We start from the raw sequence: 18,929 nt of genomic DNA, 5'->3' as shown, positions 1-18,929 counted from the left end.
GTGGTGGGGTTGGATGGTGGTGGGTTAGGGTTAGTTTAGTTAGGTTAATTAGAGTTAAGATTAACGAAGTTAACCATCGTTAGTCATTAAGGGTATGTTGATGTAATACTAAAAATTGAGGTGTATTTTGAAAAGTGCGATGGTACCTGTTGAATAAACTGAAAACTCGAGGTACTTGGTGAAAAACCGCAAACATATATTAGCAACCTTTTTTAAGGCAAAAAACTCAGAGTTCTCAAAGAACATGTTAATCTTCATTCGTTTTGAACATCTCTATTATATAAGGCAACACATGGGGGACACCAAAAAATAATAAAAAAAAGGAATAAAAGAAGAAGAAAAGAAGATAACTAACTGTTTCATTTGAATGGAAAAGGGGGGAAGTAAGATATTTAAATTGAACATTAGTTTTTTGAGAAAGAAAAATATAAAAACAGTTTTTTACCCAATTAATTTTATTTTTACTTCATTTGTTATCACACATTATCGCACGCATTGCGTGCATGTAAGACTAGTAGGTAATATGAAAAGAGCATATTATAAAGGAACATACTTTGTTTTTTTTTTTTTTTTTAAAAAGAACCTAATCTTAGAAAGAATTGAATTATATTCTTGCTATCATGTTTTTGTCATATTGAGTTATGTTGTTTTTGGATATACTGAATTAAAAGAACATGTTGATTTTGAATCGTAATTATTTTCTTGTCAATATCCTTCATACAAAATCTTAAAAAAGCATATAGTAAGAGCACATACATAGTTACTTTTCTCTTTATACTTCTCTCACTAGCAGAGAGCTTCTCTCACTTAAAACTGAGAAAGTGCAACTTAATTATAAGAAAACACTACACCCCTCTAGCATAATCACCAAGCACTACCATTTCAAGAACCCAAAAAATCTAAACCAAATAAATCCTTCTTCACCTACCATTAATCTAACAAACGACAATGACAATGAGAAGAATGGGACATATAATCAGGCCACTGGAAGGAGACATCCTACCTGAAGACAGTCTACTCCTAAATGCAATAGTGGGCAAGGCAAAGGATGTTCGAGACTTCAAGGAAATAGACATACAAGATTGGATCTACCTCAAATGGATTACCAATGATGAAATCTCAATCAAGAAAATAGGTAAACTATTCTTCTTCTTTTGCTTGGCTGTCAGGGACAGAGACAATTTAGACACTCTCGGAGCTGCAAGCTTCGATGGTGCCCTATTCCTTTTCACAAAATATAGACCAAGGGGTTCTTTCCAATCATTCACATTCACACAATCACCAATATGGATAAGAATAAAGGTCTTCCACTAATTTACACTAGTGGAATAATTGCTTATTGTTGTGGTAGTATTGCTGCGATTTTACCCATACGCAACAATATATTACGTAAAAAGAAAAGGAAAATATAAAATAGACATATTGCCGCGGTTTCGGCTAGAAACCGCATCAATAGATGTCAACGTGAAAATTTTCAAACTTAAGTTGACTTTCTAACCAACTGTATTGCTGTGGTTTTCAGTCAGAACCGCAACAATATATTAAAATATTAATTTTTTTTATTAATATTTGAACCTATTGCTGCGGTTTCTACAAAAAACCGCAGCAATAGGATGTTTTAAAATAAAATCTACGGCCCAATTAGGGTTTTATTCCTTCTTCCTTGTAATAACTCCTAGTCGTTTTTTAAACCCTCTCTCTCCCTCTCATTTCCTCCTCATCAGTAAAAACAAATATTACGTTCTCCTCACTCTCTCTCATCTCCTCCTCATCGACCTAAACCCTAAAACCAAACCACCGCAATTTTTCTATTCTCATCCTACTTCCCATCATTGTTGTCTGTCAGATCATGCGTCGCCTCGAATTTCAGCCGCGAATATGTCTTCGTAGCGAGGAAGGTCGGTCTTATGACTGACGAACTTACGATTTCTCCGAAGCAGCGTGTAAGGTCGGTCGCATCTCTTCATCAACGTTGTTCGCATTCGTTCGCATCTCTCCATCATTCATCTCCGGCGTTCGAACGTGGTCTCTGTACGTGGTCTGTTCATCTCCATCAACGTGGTCTCTCTACCGATCGTTCGCATCAACGTGGTGGCTCGTTTGCATTCCGTTCGTCTCCACCACCGGCGAGTTGTTTATATTGGTTTCAAGATCTAATGATATTTTCCCTTTTTTCTTTATTTTTTTTATATGTATATGTTCTGGACACCGCAAGTGTCACCTTTTGTAATATCCTAAAAACTTAAACGTATTTAAGTAAATAATTAATTTTAATGAGTAGTTAAATTATATTTTATTTTATTGTTTCACTAATTAAGCAACGTATAATAAAACGACTATAGAATTTCAACATAAAGTTTGCCAACTTAAAAATGTTAGTATCTATGTCATGATAATTTATATTTTATGATTTCATGAGTTAAACAAGAAGGTTAGTTTATGTTGTTAATTTACTAAGGCACAAAAATTTCCAATTTTTCACTAAATTAAAGTTCTACAAAGCCACGTGAAGATTGGTGTAGAGTAGAGCAAATTTTCTGATTTTTTTAGATTACAAAAGAGAAAAGCTTTCATGGTCAACACTTCATAACTTTGCCTCCTTCTTTACTCCTCCATGGCCACTTGGCAAGCATGCCACCACACTCCTTGCTTTTCCTCTGCCAAAAACCTGTCACCAATCCATCTTCTTAGCTTCTTCAAATCAAAAATTCAGAATAGTTACTTCAATTTCCTTCCTCCCAACCACTGATTTTGTGTTCTTAATTTCACTATAAATATCCATGAAATCCATCACCAAGAACACAACAATTCAACAAACTTCATCCCCTCACCTCTTACTTCACCACCACCTACGAACCACCTTTCAAACATCACAATTTCAGTTAAAACTTCGCCGGAAAATGTGACCAAAGAAACCTAAAAAGAAAACCCCAATTTTCTCTATCTCTCCTCTATTTCGGACCTTCCACCATCACCACTACCGGTTCGCGCAGTCGCGCGCCCTCGCCCAATCCTCGGTCGTCACTCTCCGGCCACCTGTATGACTCGCTGGAGATCCGCCAGCCTGCACGACTCGCTGGAGATCCGCCAGCCTGCACCTCGTGTTCTCTCTCTCTTCCTCGCACTCCTCTGTCTCGCTCCTCTCCTCTTCGTCGCGCGTTGTTGTACCACACCACCTACGACCCGCGCCACACCACCAACGACCTCCGTCGCGCCGCCGTTGTTCTCGCCGTCACCGCTGCTCTTCGCTGCCGTCTACCGGAGCCGTAAGTCCCCCTCCCTTCATCGTCCCTGCTCCTAGTAGTAGAGGTAATGACCCCTTCCCTCTTAAAATTCTGATTTTCTTAAGTTTAATAAATCCAAGCCCACGTTTAAATTCTTTTGTTAGTTATTTTAGTTTGGACCTAGGAGAATACCTTTGGACTAAACTCAAGTGTTTATAACCTGAATTTTATTATGATTGGGATAAAAGATGTTTGGACTTGTTATGTTTATATTTATAGACTGATTTAGTTAGTTAAATTAGACCACTTAACTTAATTTCTAAAAACTATTAACGGACTATATTTCATGATTTCTAAACTAGTTGAGTTGTTTAAAAACTAATTCAATAAGCTTCTAATTTATAATATGAGTTTAAGTTATCCTTAAGTTCACATATAATAACAATATAGCTCGACCTATTAGTTTTAAGTGATTAATTAATATTAAAATAATGTTAATGGTTCTATTATAGCTTTAAACTTAATTAGTTTAATAATAGACGATTAATTGATGATTAACTATGAACTCATACAATAATATACTTTCGAATGGTAGTATAATATGTAATAATATAACTTTAATAATGTTTCTATAATTCTAAAAAAATATAACTAAAGGAGTTATACACCTATTTAGTTGATTAAAGAGTCACTTCAAGAAGTTATTAACGAATAAGAAATAATGATCTTTAATGAGACCTTTACGACGTTATAAGGAACGTTGTGATGTTAATACGCACTAGCTAATATTTAGGCTTAAAAGCTAAATAACGAAACATTCATTAATAAAACTATTCTTGATTAGATTAAAGAAGATAGAAGGATATTACAAGCCTCCCCCGGCTATCAAGATTGGTAAGCAGGAATTCAGGTAACGTCTATTGCTAGCACCTACACTCCCTTTCCAACTATGTTTCATACGATGTTTTTATGAAATGTTTATGCGATGTTTTTAAGGTGTGCGGGATATGAAATGTTTCCTATCTAAATAATGTTTATTAAATGATTTGATGTTTTATGAAGTATGACGACTTTGATGTTATGAAAATATGGTGATGATTACGTTATGATTATGTAATATTAAAAGAAACGAAACATGATAAAGTTCAAGTGAAAGAAGGTTCTTGGCACTATCCAGTGGGTACCGCAAGTGACCTTTGTTGTGGCCGCCCTTCTAGTTAATGATTGGGCACCGAAAGTGTCACCTTTGTTGTGATCGCCTTTCCGTGGGCACCGCACGTATCACCTATGTTGTGACCGCCCTTATGGATGTCAACGATATGGGCACCGAATGTGTCACCTATGTTGTGGCCGCCTTTCTGTATGTTGTGGGGAGACGTCCCTTCTGTTGTACCAGCCAAGTTACCAAAGTAAAAGATATATGATGATGATGAAGATAACGAATGATGACAATGTTTTATGATTATAATTTAATGCTTATGTTTACGAAATGGTTTTACTGTTTCTCTCCTCCCTGTCTGCTAACAAAATGAATTGAAATGCTTTTACGATGTTATTGTTGTATGTTGCTAAGCTTCGGCTCATGACGTTTTGTTTTATGTTTTAAGTATGGAAGAACGGTCGTGGATCACTATTATACTGCGTTATGGAGATTATGTATAGTTCTATGACCGAGGTTTTAGGATATTTTGTATGATGGATAAACAAGTATTATTTTACGACGAATAATTGTATAGTGAATATTCAATTTTAGGCTATTATTTTATTTGTGGGCCATAACACACGGGATTAAGTTATGTTTCCGCTGACGATTAAGGTTATGTAAATCTTCGGGAAGTAACAATTTTGTTGTGGCCGCCTTTTGGATTAATGTTATGGGCGCCGCAAGTGTCAACATTGTTGTGGCCGCCTTTCAGTTTAATGATTATGATAATGGTATAATGTTGTACTTGCCAAGTTACCAGTAAGGCTATGTTCAGTTCACCTTGTTTTTGCTTATTTTAGATTTAATCAGATCAGATAAAAAAAAAAGTTAAACTCATTATTACTATTAATACTATTATTTACTATTACATTTGTTCAAAAGGATTATTATTGTTGCTGTTGTACTTATTAATTATTAATATTGGTAATTATTATTAATCTTGTTGTTATCATTTTAAATGTCATTGTTATCATTATTTTAAGTTATTTTAAAATAATAGAAAATTAAAAGCCACGTGTTAAGAACATAAGATTGGCGCAAAAATAAGAAATATGTAAAATATGATAGCTCAAATTCATGACAACGAAACTACTAAGTTCGGATTACATTTCAAAATAAGCTAAGTGCGAGATACAAATTACAAATTTAGATCCGGTATACCTCTTCCTACCGATTTCAAATCTTTCTAGCTATTTGAAGTTGCACGCTACCCATTTCTTTCTTGCACAAGTCATAGTTGGTTGTATATCTTATTTTATTTCATATGAAAAAAAAGAGTTGAGTCTGTCGACTTCTCAAGTGTGAAACATTTTTTATTTAAAGGGAAAGTGTGAAACATTTTATAAGTGCTCTTATAAATTAATAGCTCGGGTTATATAGTTATTTTTAGTAATTATTATTATTATTATGATACTAAGAACTATTGTTGTTATTATAATAATGATAATAATAATGATTATTATTAATAAAACGGTTATTTCATGAGGTACCCCTGAGTTCTTTGAAAATTCACGTGGTACCCATTTTTTTTTTTAAATTCACCAGGTACCCTTGACTTTACTAAAAATGCACCAGATGCCCTTAATGACTAACGGCATTAAGTTTCGTTAGTCATTAAGCCACGTGACAACTTCGTATTGGCTCTCTAAAAAATATTTTGTTAATAATTAAACAAAATTAATAAAAAAACTTTAAAAAAATTAAAAATTTTAAAAAAAATCTCAACCCCTAGCCACCAGCCCACCACTGCCACCACCTTGCCACCACCTTGCCACCACCTGCCGGCGGTAATCCCACCGCCTTTACCGCCTCCGTCACCCTCCTGCGCCGGCGAGGAGGACCGTTGGTGTCATACCCTCGCCGGTAGCCTTCCCCTCCCCGCATAACCACCATCCTGATGCCAAAACCCCAACCCACCTCCTCGAAAAACCTCCCTCCACCCCACGGTCGGCGCTTAAAACACATCTCCGGTGCCGGCGAACATTTCTCGACCATCCTCAACCCATTTCACTCCTTAAAACACCACATAAAACCCCCAAATCGAAAACCCCCAAATCAAAAAGTAGGGTTTCGATTTGGGGGTTTTAAGGTTTGTAGGTGGTTGTTTAAGGGGGGAAAGAGGGTGGGGATGGCAGGGAGACGAAACTTCGCCGGCGCCGTGGAGGGAGTTTTGGCGCCGGCTGGGGTGCAAAGGGGGTGTTTCAAGGGGTTAGGAGGGGGGTTTCGAGGGGTGAAGGTGGTCTCGAGGGAAGAGGAGGGCTGCCGGGAAGGGGTGGGGGCAGGGAAGAGGAGGGCTGCCGGGGAAGGGGTGGGGGCGGGGAAGGTCGCTGGCGTAGGGGGGTTGCGGGGGTGGGGGTACTGCCGGCGAAAGGGTGGCGGGGGTGGGGGCAGTGGTGGCTGGGTTTGGTTTTTTTTAAAAAAGTTTTTTATTAATTAATTAGTTTTTTTTTTAATTAACTAAATAATCTTTTAGGGAGCCAATAGGAAGTTGCAGCGTGGCATATTAGCCCTTAATGACTAATGGTGTTAACGTCCGTTAGTCATTAAGGGCATCTGGTGCATTTTTGGTAAACTGAGGGGTACCATGTGAATTTCAAAAGTTTTGTGGGTACCGTGTGAATTTTTTAAGTACTCAGGGGTACCTCATGAAATAACCGTTAATAAAAGTTGTGTAAAAGTTGTGATAGAAATAAAATAATAATAATAGTAATACTATAAATAAGATATTATAATGTAGAGTTCGTATTGTGTCGGACGAGTCCGACACACTATTCTCGTCGGACCACTTCAGTTAGAAGCACTTGTGCTTCAGTTAGACGCACTTAGGTTTCAGTTGGTCTTTATTTTTTTTTCAGGTAGTCTTTATTTTTTTTTCAGGTAGTCTTCATTTTTTTTCAAGTAGTCTTCTTTTTTTTTTCAGTTGGTTTCAATTTTTTTTCAGTTAGTCTTCAGTTTTTTTCAGGTAGTCTTCAAATTTTTTTCAGTTATTCTTAATTTTTTTTCGGTTAGTCTTCATTTTTTTTCAGTTAGTCCTAATTTTTTTTCAGTTAGTCTTCATTTTTTTCAGTTAGTCTAAATGAAAGTAACTTAGGTGTAAATGAAAGTAACTTAGGTCTAAATGAAAGTAACTTAGGTCTAAATGAAAGTAAGTTAGGTCTAAATGAAAGTAACTTACCTCTAAATGAAAGTAACTTACCTCTAAATGAAAGTAAGTTACCTCCAAATAAAAGTAAATTACCTCTAAATGAAAGTAACTTGGATTCTTAGTTTTATTATTCTTTCATTTAACAACTAACTAATATTAAAAAAAAATAAACACTAACCTCTGCTTTCCTCTCACTTTCTCCTTCTTCTTCATTCCTCTTAGCTGATTTCTTTCTTCTTTGTTAGATCAATAAAAAAAATATAACAAAACTATATACATTCAATGGCTCGATCTCTTTCTAATGCTAAGGTTTTCTTCTCCCTTGTTGACAACATCTCCATGGCCTCTCAAAGGTAGTTATACTCAGTGTTCATTACTCTTTTTGCTTGAAAGCCATCGTTTTTACCTCTAGAATGTTTTCAAGTGCTGTCCAGCGGCGGCGGCGGAGGAAGAAGATGAAGAAGGAGCAGCGACACCATTCTCGCAGCTTCGTCCGACGAAACATATTGGGTCAGACGGTCTGACACAATACTTTCACTATAATGTATTGCATAATAATGAATTATAAAGTAATAATATAATAGTAATAATATATTTTATAAAAGATAAAATCTTATAGATCAGATAAAAAAAAAAAGTTCAGATCAGATAAGTTCAGGTGAACTAAACATAGCCTAAGAATGATGTAAGATTATAAAGGATAATATCTCATAATGGTTGGATTTCTATTATCAAGTTATATTTTTATGAAATAATGTTTGCGATATTCTCTTCTCCCTGTTTTCAAATAAAATGAGTTGAAATGAATAATTTACGTTGATAGAGTAGTATGTTACTGAGCCTCGACTTATAATGTTTTGTTTTTCTGTTTTAGGTACCGATGGGGATGACCAATGGCTTAGCAGTGAGGAAATGTTATTAAAAATAACTCAAACGTCTATAGCTTTTGTAATTTAAGTAGTTAGTTAGTTTAATTAACACTAACATTGTTTTACTTTGATATAATCTAGTACGTTTAAGTTTTCACGTTATTATAAGTTTATTTAAGTATGTTGCCTTGTATTTTCCTAATGGAAAGTACGACAGTCAGAGGGGTAGATGAGGGTGTGCAATGAGCCCAACAGCACAGGACCCCCAAAATTATAAAGGCCACCAAATATATTATTTTGAAAATTTTACTTCATATTTGAAGAAATCATCCTTGTTTCCTACCCTTAATAAATTTGTCAATGATTTATCTTTAGATTTTCAACTTTTCATTTTTAGAACTCTAACCTTCTATCATTATTATTTATAAATTTAGGGGCCCAATTTTCATATTAGAACCGGGGCCCCAAAATTTTCAAAACGGCCCTGACGACAGTAATGCACCGACCAAAGGCTAGGTCTCCCGCTGCTAATAATCAAGATTAATTTAGCTAATAAAGATGTTTAGAGGTCGGGGCATTACAAAGAGGTAATATACTTTGTTTTCTATCTTAGTAGTTACATACAACAACGGTAGTAGGCCTTGGTAACCATATATTCACATGCAAGTATGCAACACAATAAGTTATTATCCCAGAAAATGTAGTCCAATAATGTCACCAATCCAAAGTAAGCATTATACTCCATATATAGCCATGTCTTCGCTCCAAATTGATAGCATGATCAGTATAATAGAAATGCAACTGTGACACAAAACATAGTAGGAAAACACAGAATTGGTATTGCAGAGGCGTGACTAATATATCGGGAGCACTCCTGAGGAGTGTTCAACTCAACTTCTACACAGTAGCCCATTTATGAATTTTGACACACGAAGCAACTTTCTTATCGAAAGCCCCGAAATATACACAAAAAGAAAAGAAACATATCTTATCAAAAAAAAACCAAGAAAAACAAAGAAAAAAAAAAACAAGGAACTATAAGCAGATCATGAACAACTCCAGCATAACGTAAACTCTATGCACCCTATATGGTACATATATCAAGGTATATGTAGAGTTAAGTTTTTTTTGGATTGGTAAAATACATTGTCCTATAGGATCAGAATCTCACAGTTCAACCCAACCCGATTAGCGGGCTAGACACTCTAAGAGTACGGGGGAGGGTAAGGGAAATCCTACCCTAAAAGTGTTCCTAGTGGAAATCGAACCCCAACCTCAAAGGTTGGAAGGCACTATCATAATCATTATTCATTAGGCCAAGCTTAGCTTGGTGTATATATATAGAGCTAAGTACATATCTGCACTTTATAAGACACACCGATTTTCTTTTTGGTAATATATAAAGAATGTTATTACGTACGTACAATATTATTAATTAGTTAATCTCAATACGAAGTAGATATTTTTTGAATAACTTTGTGTGATTTTTATCAATGTATAATTAAAAATATTAATATTAAACAGATATTTATAATAAAAATTACTCTTTAGCCATTGATACGTAGGAAGCATGAATTGATATTACTAATTTCCATAGATAATAACAAAAGAACTCAAAGAAAAATCACATCTTTTTTTAAAAAATAAAAATAAACTAAAAATTACACAAAAAAAGAAAAAATCTGTAAATTTTGAGTCTCAAAAACAAAAGCATCAGATCTTGTGCAACTTCTCAGGTACAACACGAGGGTTATTCTTAGCAATTGCAAGTCTTCCAAGAACCTTATAATTATAGTTGCACAGATGATGTTCAGGGTACCTATGATACTTACAGAAATTTCTCCCACATTTACAGCTAAATGACACCAATCCAAGCTTCTTCCTACAGAACAACACTTGGGTATTGCACTCTCCTTCTTTTCAGCCTCAATATAGTCCATAATATACTTTCCGCGTTCCATAATAAGTGAAACACTTCTCTAGAAAAGCTTTCACATAGAAGACAGAAGTAATTCACTTATTATGGAACGGAGGAAGTATATCTGTTTTTCTCTCCCTTCTAATGACATTAAGCTCACCTCCTCCTCCAACTTATCTATGTCAGAATCAGATTCATATGATGATGCTAATTCTGCCTCCTCCTTCACGTTCACGACGTGGTCTTTGTAACACTTTGAGCATAGATTCATCGTCGCTGCTGTTCCAAAGAAGTCGCATCCATTGGCGCACAGGATTGGCTCGTTTGGTTCCACGGAAGCTGTTTGGGTATTCATCTTCATGCTTCGAGTTCGTACGTGAAAACTTTGGTAGGATTTACGACGGTTACTGAATAATATGATTTGGTTAGGACTTAGGATGGAGAAAAGTGAAAAACTATTAGTGGGGTTTGCCTATTTATATATGATGAGGTAATCTAATCCGAATTAAACACATAAACGTATTAGGACTCGAATTATGAAATTGGCTTCAGCTTAACGTGTATTCGATGCTATAATGCTCTTATTAGGAGTCTACTTGGTTTCTGATTTCTCTTGCTAATCTTGTTTTAGTAGAGTCATTAGGATAATTTCAAACTTTCCTAGTTAATTGTTAGTCACGTAGCCCATATTTCCCATAATTACAAAATAAATACAACCAAGATGCTTGTTCTAATCTGGACTTAATACATAATTATTCCACTTCGAGTAGGATATTGGATTAGATTTATGTTTTACTTGGTATTTAAGTTATTAAAATATGAAAAGCGTTTAGATTAAACAAGTTTTTGTCATTTCAGTTCATATATATTTGGTCATCAGTTTATGCATATTTGTATGATCTATTTTTAATGGTTATGAATGTCAGATTTTATACGTTATGATGTTATTTCATTTCGTCCGCTGAAAGTTTGAATCTTGTCCCTCAATTTGGTAAAGATGATGAATTTCTCTTATCAGAAATCAACAGGAGAAATATGACTTTAGTGGGTAGTAGCTTTCCCTACTTCGCTCAGATTGTGTTCCAATGATCTTTCAACACATTGGATCACCATATAATCCAAGAGATTAATTATTATAAGAAGGATTATGATGTTAACATTATAGTTAATATTTTTTATGCATCTAAATATTTATGTTTATGCTTCAATTAAGCATGATATGCTTAATAAAATAAGTATTGATATAAACTATTGATTTTGTATTGATTAATAATGAAAAAATGCAAAAAAAATAAAAAATTTGGTTCTTTAATTTGAGGGGGTCAACTGATCCGATTTTCCTTTAAAATCGAATCAGTAAATGATTAATTGATCCGGTTTAGGACCAGATCAGTTAATCTTTACAAACTGTTGCGAGCCCACCCGATTCAGACCAAAACCGGATCGGTAAGTCTAGTTTTGATCGGATCGGATGGGCTTTTTTCTACTAGTGTTTTGAGCAACCGTACTAGCATATGTGGATCTAAGAATGTTTAGACCCGACCATATAGGATTAACAAAATATTCTAATTACTCGACCCTCAATCCAAGTATTGTTGAATTATATTGTATTGATTGAATTGGTATAAACATGTTGAACCATTGCCCTAGATCTTTTTAGTATGATTTTCTTTATTTATTAGTTTAGAATCTTATTTAAATATATCTTATCTTGTTTAATTTTCCCATATTTTAGAAGCTAGATTAAAACGACCATCTCTCTGCGGTTTCGACCATATTTACCCTAGTGCAATGCTAAAAAGTTTTACATGAATTATCTTTTGACAGGTGTACGACATCTTATCAAATTTTGGCTCCGTCGCCGGGGTGACGATATTGGTTTCATTTTGTGAATAGCTTTCCTTTGTTCTTCTCGTCTGTTTTAGTGTGTTGTCATGGAGTGGAATAATTATATTTAAGAGGGAAATGTTTCTTCTAGTTATCAAGGACAATATGATTAGACTGGGTATTATAATGCGAATGATTATGTTTATGATGCATCGTATGATTATCAAAATTCAAAAAATCTGTGTATGTACATTCCTTTGAATATTCTCATTACCCTAATTATGTGTCTGATTATAGCCACTGTTATCAACTTGAAGTGAACAATTATTTTCAACTCGAAACATCAGAGCGTTACGAAATTTTTGACATGATGAAAAAGTATATTGTTAAACAACATGATGATTTAAATGAATTGGCTCATGATTACCAAACACGTGGCGAAATCTATTGAATTACTTGTTGTGCAACAATCTACTAACTAACAATTTATACTTGATAATATTGATTTTTGTGTTGAGAATTATCCTTTGGAGGAGAAATGCGTTGATTTGACTCATGATAATTTGGTAGAAGGTAAGAGTGTACTTAGTGAAGTTGGTAGTTAGTGTCTCTATATCGACGAATTCATAGTTGAGAGTGAAGTGTTTACTCATATATTAGTAGAATTTATTCCCTACATATTGTCAAAGGGAGTTTTAATTACCTCTGTGCGTCAAAGTTGGATTTAATTTCTTATATACCATCTACATAGGACTGTAAGTAGGTTTTGTTTTTCTTTTAAGTTTTAAGCAAAACCGCTAATTGAATTAGCGTTTACCTAAGGTAAACCGCGAATCGAACTAACGATGTAGTTTTGGTGGACTGCTTATTCTATTAGCGGTTGGACATGGAATACCGCTACCATCAGTAGCGGTTTAGCTCTTGTATTTATGATTTTGTCATTCCCAACTTCCCATGCCATAATTTAGCTCTCCTCCTCTTATCACCCTCCTCCATAAGTCCTACTTACACCTACCTTTATCATTAAACTCAAGATCAAAAATTTCAGCAACAGTAGAACCCATCCCCTCCCCCCCCCCCCCCCCCATGTTTCCTATTTACCCCTCCGACACAAGTATTGCAGCAGTAGAAGCATGCAAAATCAAAAATTTCAAGATGGGTTGAACCCACACCCCTGTTATCTATTTCCCCCCTCCAGCACCCAGTGTTCCTAAATCCTCGTCGGTATCGCGTTCTTTTGCTGATGATGATGTCCATGCCTACCCAAATTGTAATCTCCTGAAAATTTATGGATTATATATATATATATATATATATATATATATATATATATATATATATATATATAGGTTACTTTAAAAATAATTTATTTCTTTAAAAGTTGACTATTTGAAAGTCAAATGAATTATTTTAAGGATTTAAGAAAGTTAAAATATTTTGTTAAGGCATGCTTTGAAAAACATTTAAAATACTTTTGGATTTGAAAAAGGAGTTTAAATGGGCTTATGGAAACCAAGTATTAATTAGATTAGGAAAAGAAATTCTAGTGATATTAGCAGTTCAATCATCAATCCTGTTCATCATTAAACTTTATTTAAAGCTCAATTGTCTTTTTCTAAGCCCAAAAGAAAAGAACACATATAAATACATTAGACCTAAATTTTACCCACACACATAACTTTCTCGCTCCTCCCTCTCACCAAAACCGGCAACCTTTCTCTCTTTTTCTCTTTCACTTTTTTTCTCTCGCTTCCTTTCTTCTCTTCCAAGAAATAATTTCTTCCTCAACAAGAAATCTTCCTCCTTCACTTTACATCACCGCCGACCACAGTGAATTTTCGCCTTTGTCCTCTTCTTCCTTTGTGTTGGTTTGATTACCTTTCTTCCTCCTCAAGTTTTATTTAAAGATTATGTTTTTATGATTTGTTTTAGTGTTAATTATGTTTAGAAGCTTTAATTTAATGATTTGATTATGAATAATCTATGATTATATAATTTATGTATTGAAGAAATAAAAATTAAGATTTAATTATTAAGTTTAAATTGGATTTTTAATTATCAAAGCATGGATTTTTAGAGTGTTATAGATTGGAAAATCATAATAGTATGTTATAAACTATGAACTTGTTATACTTGTGAGTTTAAGTACGTTTGAAGGGAGTTTTAATAAATTATATGTTGCTGAAATTTTAAAAAGGATGTTATTAATGGAGTTTTATGGATTTTAATGACTAGCATAGTAGTATTATGCTAGGAAGTATTAGTAATTAAAGTTTTAATGATGGAGACAATAACTTTTAAATATTTATAAAGGAGGCTTAAAGTATTTTAAAGTTGCTGGAATTTATTTGGAGTATTGATTATAAACTTTATTGGTTGTTTTACGTGGAGAATTCTCTCTACGCGACTTCTAAAGTTGTTAAAGTGACCTATCAATTTGTCTACACAAGGTACGTAGATGCCTATGTGTTGTTTGATGTAGTATCATGATGTTAGGAAGGAAAGTTATGTAGTATCATGTATAGGAACTTTATGAGTTCATATATGATTGCTATCATGTTGGATTTTGCATATTTTATGCCTGTGTGTGAACATGTTAAGTATGAGATTTAATTATGAGATTTATATCATGGTTATATGGAAGGTTGATGCAAGCATGTTGGTTGAGAACTTTATTTTATTAATTCACATGGGAGAACTTATATATTTATTGGTTGATCATGATTGAATCATGTTGTTCCCCCTTTTTTTTTTCACTACTCTATGGGGACCGATGGTCTTATTTGGTAGTTGATATTTTCATACCTTTGAAAGGTAAGTTGATTGTTGGCTAGGTTCAACAAATACGAAAGATTGGATTAAAGAATGAATTCATCATGGGTTGTAAGTTGTTTGATCACTTATTTAATCCTAAGATAAAAGTAAAGTTGTGAATGTTTGATATATATTATCTTTGTTGCTTGTGTGTCATAACAAGTAATAAATGATAAATCATGTAAAGTGGAACTTGGATAGTGATAAATTTAAAATGGTGCACTCTAGGCTCCGTTTGGTAGGGCGTAAAACGTTTTCCCGGAAAACTGTTCTCCTCTATTTTCAGTTTTACATTGTTTGGTTGGCAAAAGAGTGTAAAACCATTTTCCCTTGGGGTAAAATTACTCTCCCAATGATGGAAAACCATTTTCCTTTCAAAATGAAGGGAAAATTATTTTCCTTATCTCTTGTTGTACACTCCTCTCACTACCTCCTTACTTTCCCTTTCATTTTCCTTTCATTTTCCTTTCATTTCATCATTTTTCTTACATCGAACCAAACAACGGAAAACTAATTTTGGAATTGTGTTTTCCATTGTAAATTGTTTTCCATGGAAATCATTTTACACTGAAAATGTTTTACGCCCTAACAAACGGAGCCCTAAAGTTGGACAATCAGGAGTTGGGTACACGGTGAGCGGGTCATCACTTTTTCTGGGTTCGGATTGATCACTGTTACAATTTTATTTAAAAAGGTTTCTCGATATCGTAGGTCATGGGAATACGGAGTCACACCCGTATTCCGTCTTCCAAAGGAAAGGCTATTTTTAGTTAGGAAACTCGGTCCAATGACTATTTCTTTAAAATAATAGAAGTGTTGTTAAAGTTTTGTTCAGTAAAAGTTATCTGCAGATTGTCATGTTATTTATCTCTGCTTACTATTCATTAGTATCATGTTAAGAATGTTAATTTATTTTATTATGTCGTACTCAACTCTGTTGATTAAGTGCTTTTTTTTATATGTGTTGATCCTGGCTTTGCCTTATTGATCCTGTGATGATCCATTATATCCTTGTTAGGCAGATTTTCTAGTGCATTGTCATCTACAGGTGTGAAGATGATGCATCATGGGGTTCGGGAATGGAGAGCTTGTGTAGCATGTTGATTGATTTATCGTACTTTAGTTGATACATTTATATTTAAGTTTAGTTTGAAGTTAACATGAACGTTGTTGGTTGGTTTTAAAGTTGACTTTGTTATTTATTAAATTTCCATTTATAAAGTTAGATATATGTTTTCCGCTGCAAAATTCTAAATAAGCCGATACACATTATCACACGGACGATAATGCTTTGATGATTCTTTAATTAGTTTTATATTTGAAAAGTATTTTTGAAAAGGAAATAATTATCGGGGTCAATACAAATGTTGTGCAACTAAATTCTTGAACTTTTAATTCACTTCATTTCCTTCAAATTTTAGGATCTATCCCTTCATTTTAATCTTCCCATTTTCATTGTTTTTCTTTGGTTTATACTCGAACTTGCAAAAGGTTGATTGGAGTAATTGTAGTACCGATTGGAGTAATTGCAATACCAATTAGAGTAATAACCGTACCAATTAGAGTAATTACCGTACCAATTGGAGAAACTGTATTACCAATTGGAGTAATAATTGCGAAATGAAAGGTTGGTTGTGGATGACGCTAATTCCATGTTTGTGATGGTGACGACTAAGGCGTTTGATAATTTTTTGTGTCTTTCATCTAAAATCGCTACTAAGAGTAGTGGTTCTACTTGTTGAACCACTATTCTAAATGGTGGTTTTCCCTATATAATTTGGCAGGATAATGTTTGGTAAAACGCAACTTCCAGTAGCGGTTTTGTCTGAAGAAAATAAAAAAATTATCTGAATCCATGTTGACGTGGACGGTATACATGGAATTGAATCCAACTTTAGTGCATAAAGGAAATTAAAACTCCCTTTGACGATATGTAGGGAAAAAAATTCGTAGTTCAGTCGGTTAATTTCTCCAAACGTGAGCGGTAATTTAAAAATTACGTCAAACTTTAGGGGTACCTGAGGAAATTTTTCTTTCTATTTTAACATTGCTTTTTTGAATATATTGAGAAGCTTTCTTCAATATTTTCTAAAATATGATAAAATGGAACGAAAAAAATGGGTGAAAAAACAACATGTGTTTTAGATGATGAGAGAGAAGAAGTGGAAAGAAAAAAAGGCGAAAGAACATGAATATGGATTTTAATTAAATTAGAATTTGGGAAAATGAAGATGGGGAGGAGAGAGAGAAATTGAAGGTTTAGAATGTCATTGATGGAGGATGGTGGGAGAAGAGATAAAGAAGATAAAGATGGAGAGGAGAGAGAAAAAAAAGGTAACGGAGTTAGAGTTCCGTCATTAGTAACGGTATCTTGAGTTGAAATACCAAATTAAGGAGTATATGAGAAATTCCTCAAATATGAGGGTTAATTTGAGAATTACATCAAATCTTAAGAGTATCTCAGAAAATTTTCACAACATTATGGATATTTTTCTCCCTCCTCTATTTTCCCCCCTCTATTCTCTCTCGTCCGTTGCTTCAAGTCCCCTATTTCCACTCCAATTAGGAAGCAAACACCACCAACTTACGACAGCAATAATGACTGCTCCGGCAGCAACATCGAACACGAGGATCTTCGGCGTAATGCAATAATGGTCTAACATGTATCAGCAACAGTGTCGGCAATGACAACAGCAATGTTGTAGCAACACCTCCAACAACCTACGAACACACGCAGAAGTGAGGCGAAGCTCTGGGGAGCTGGGGAGAAAGGAGACCAACTTTAATTACAAATCATGTGTTGCGAAGACGAAAATTGCATGTTATTGGGCTCAATTTCTTTAGATTAATTTTCACTTGAACTCGATGGGTTCCTGCTACAATTAATTACTATTTAATGGTTCTAGTTATGTAGTTAGGTTTTTTTCCTTTTCATCTTGTATAGCTTCTTTGTGTGTGTGTGTGTTTTTTTTTTATCAGGAAAGAAAATTAGGAGGTGTCTCTACAATGAAACACCACCTAAAACATCCCGGAGGATGTTACAAGTTACAAATTACAAGTAACCAGAAGGAAGAGAAAGGAGCAAATAACACAAGTGGAAGCTCCGCCGCGACAAAGGAGACTTCTCCCCAGGCTCAACCGAAGACACCTTCTTGAACCCGTCTCGAGGGCAAAACAAACTCCACTGAATTGGCACCTTAAACTTCCAATGAAACAAACCCAATTTACTAACAAGAAACCGGCTAAGGGAAGGAAATCAGGAGAGGAGCATGAATCCCTTAGCCCCGGAACCCAACACCCGCAGCCCAGCAGCGAACCGTCATTCGATGCCGATGAACATTGACCCACCGCGAAACAAACCACGGACAATGAAAAACGCACCATCGCGACTACCGAACCATCGCGAGAAAGAACTGAAAAAGAGGAACTCCGAAGACTAGACAAAGGGGTATAGAGAACAAGTCCGACTGCGATAAGAAAATTTAGACTAAATTGATAAGAACTAAGCCATAACAATGGCTAGATCTAGGAAGAGATGAAGAGAAGAGAGGATAGGGTATCAATTTCTAAAGAAATTGATTAGAGGCTAGAGTCTTTAGGGTTAGCTTTTGAGGGAAACTAAGGGGATTTTGTAGAGAAAAGGCAGAGCCTCTCTCAAAAAAATCGTATATATAAAAGGAAATCTTATAGCTTCTTTGTGTTAGTTTGTTCTTGTTTTTCTTTTCTTCTTATTTGGGGTTTTTGCCCCTTTTATTCACCAAAAATTCAGTAGATGAGGAAAGAGAATGTGGAAAGAAAAGAAGGGCGGAAGAAGATGAATTTTAATTTTAAAATTTTGGGAAGATGTAGATGGGAACGAGAGAGAAACAATTGAAGGTTTAGAGTGTCATTAATAAAGGATGGTGATAGGATAGATGTAAAAGATAAA

At 34.6% G+C, this 18,929-nt stretch overlaps 1 long non-coding RNA gene across 1 annotated transcript; it reads left to right on the top strand.

The window, feature by feature from the left end:
* The first annotated feature begins 1,402 nt into the window (after positions 1-1,402).
* On the top strand, positions 1,403-5,118 carry LOC125499415 (uncharacterized). The gene is made up of 2 exons (XR_007276291.2): positions 1,403-3,309; positions 4,069-5,118. It is a non-coding gene; the product is annotated as an uncharacterized LOC125499415 (long non-coding RNA).
* Positions 5,119-18,929: the final 13,811 nt, after the last annotated feature.

The sequence above is a fragment of the Beta vulgaris genome, chromosome 7 (assembly GCF_026745355.1).
Source record: "Beta vulgaris subsp. vulgaris cultivar EL10 chromosome 7, EL10.2, whole genome shotgun sequence".
Lineage (NCBI taxonomy): Eukaryota > Viridiplantae > Streptophyta > Magnoliopsida > Caryophyllales > Amaranthaceae > Beta > Beta vulgaris.
Note: the sequence above shows the minus strand (reverse complement) of the source record. Positions and strands in the feature narration are given on the sequence as shown.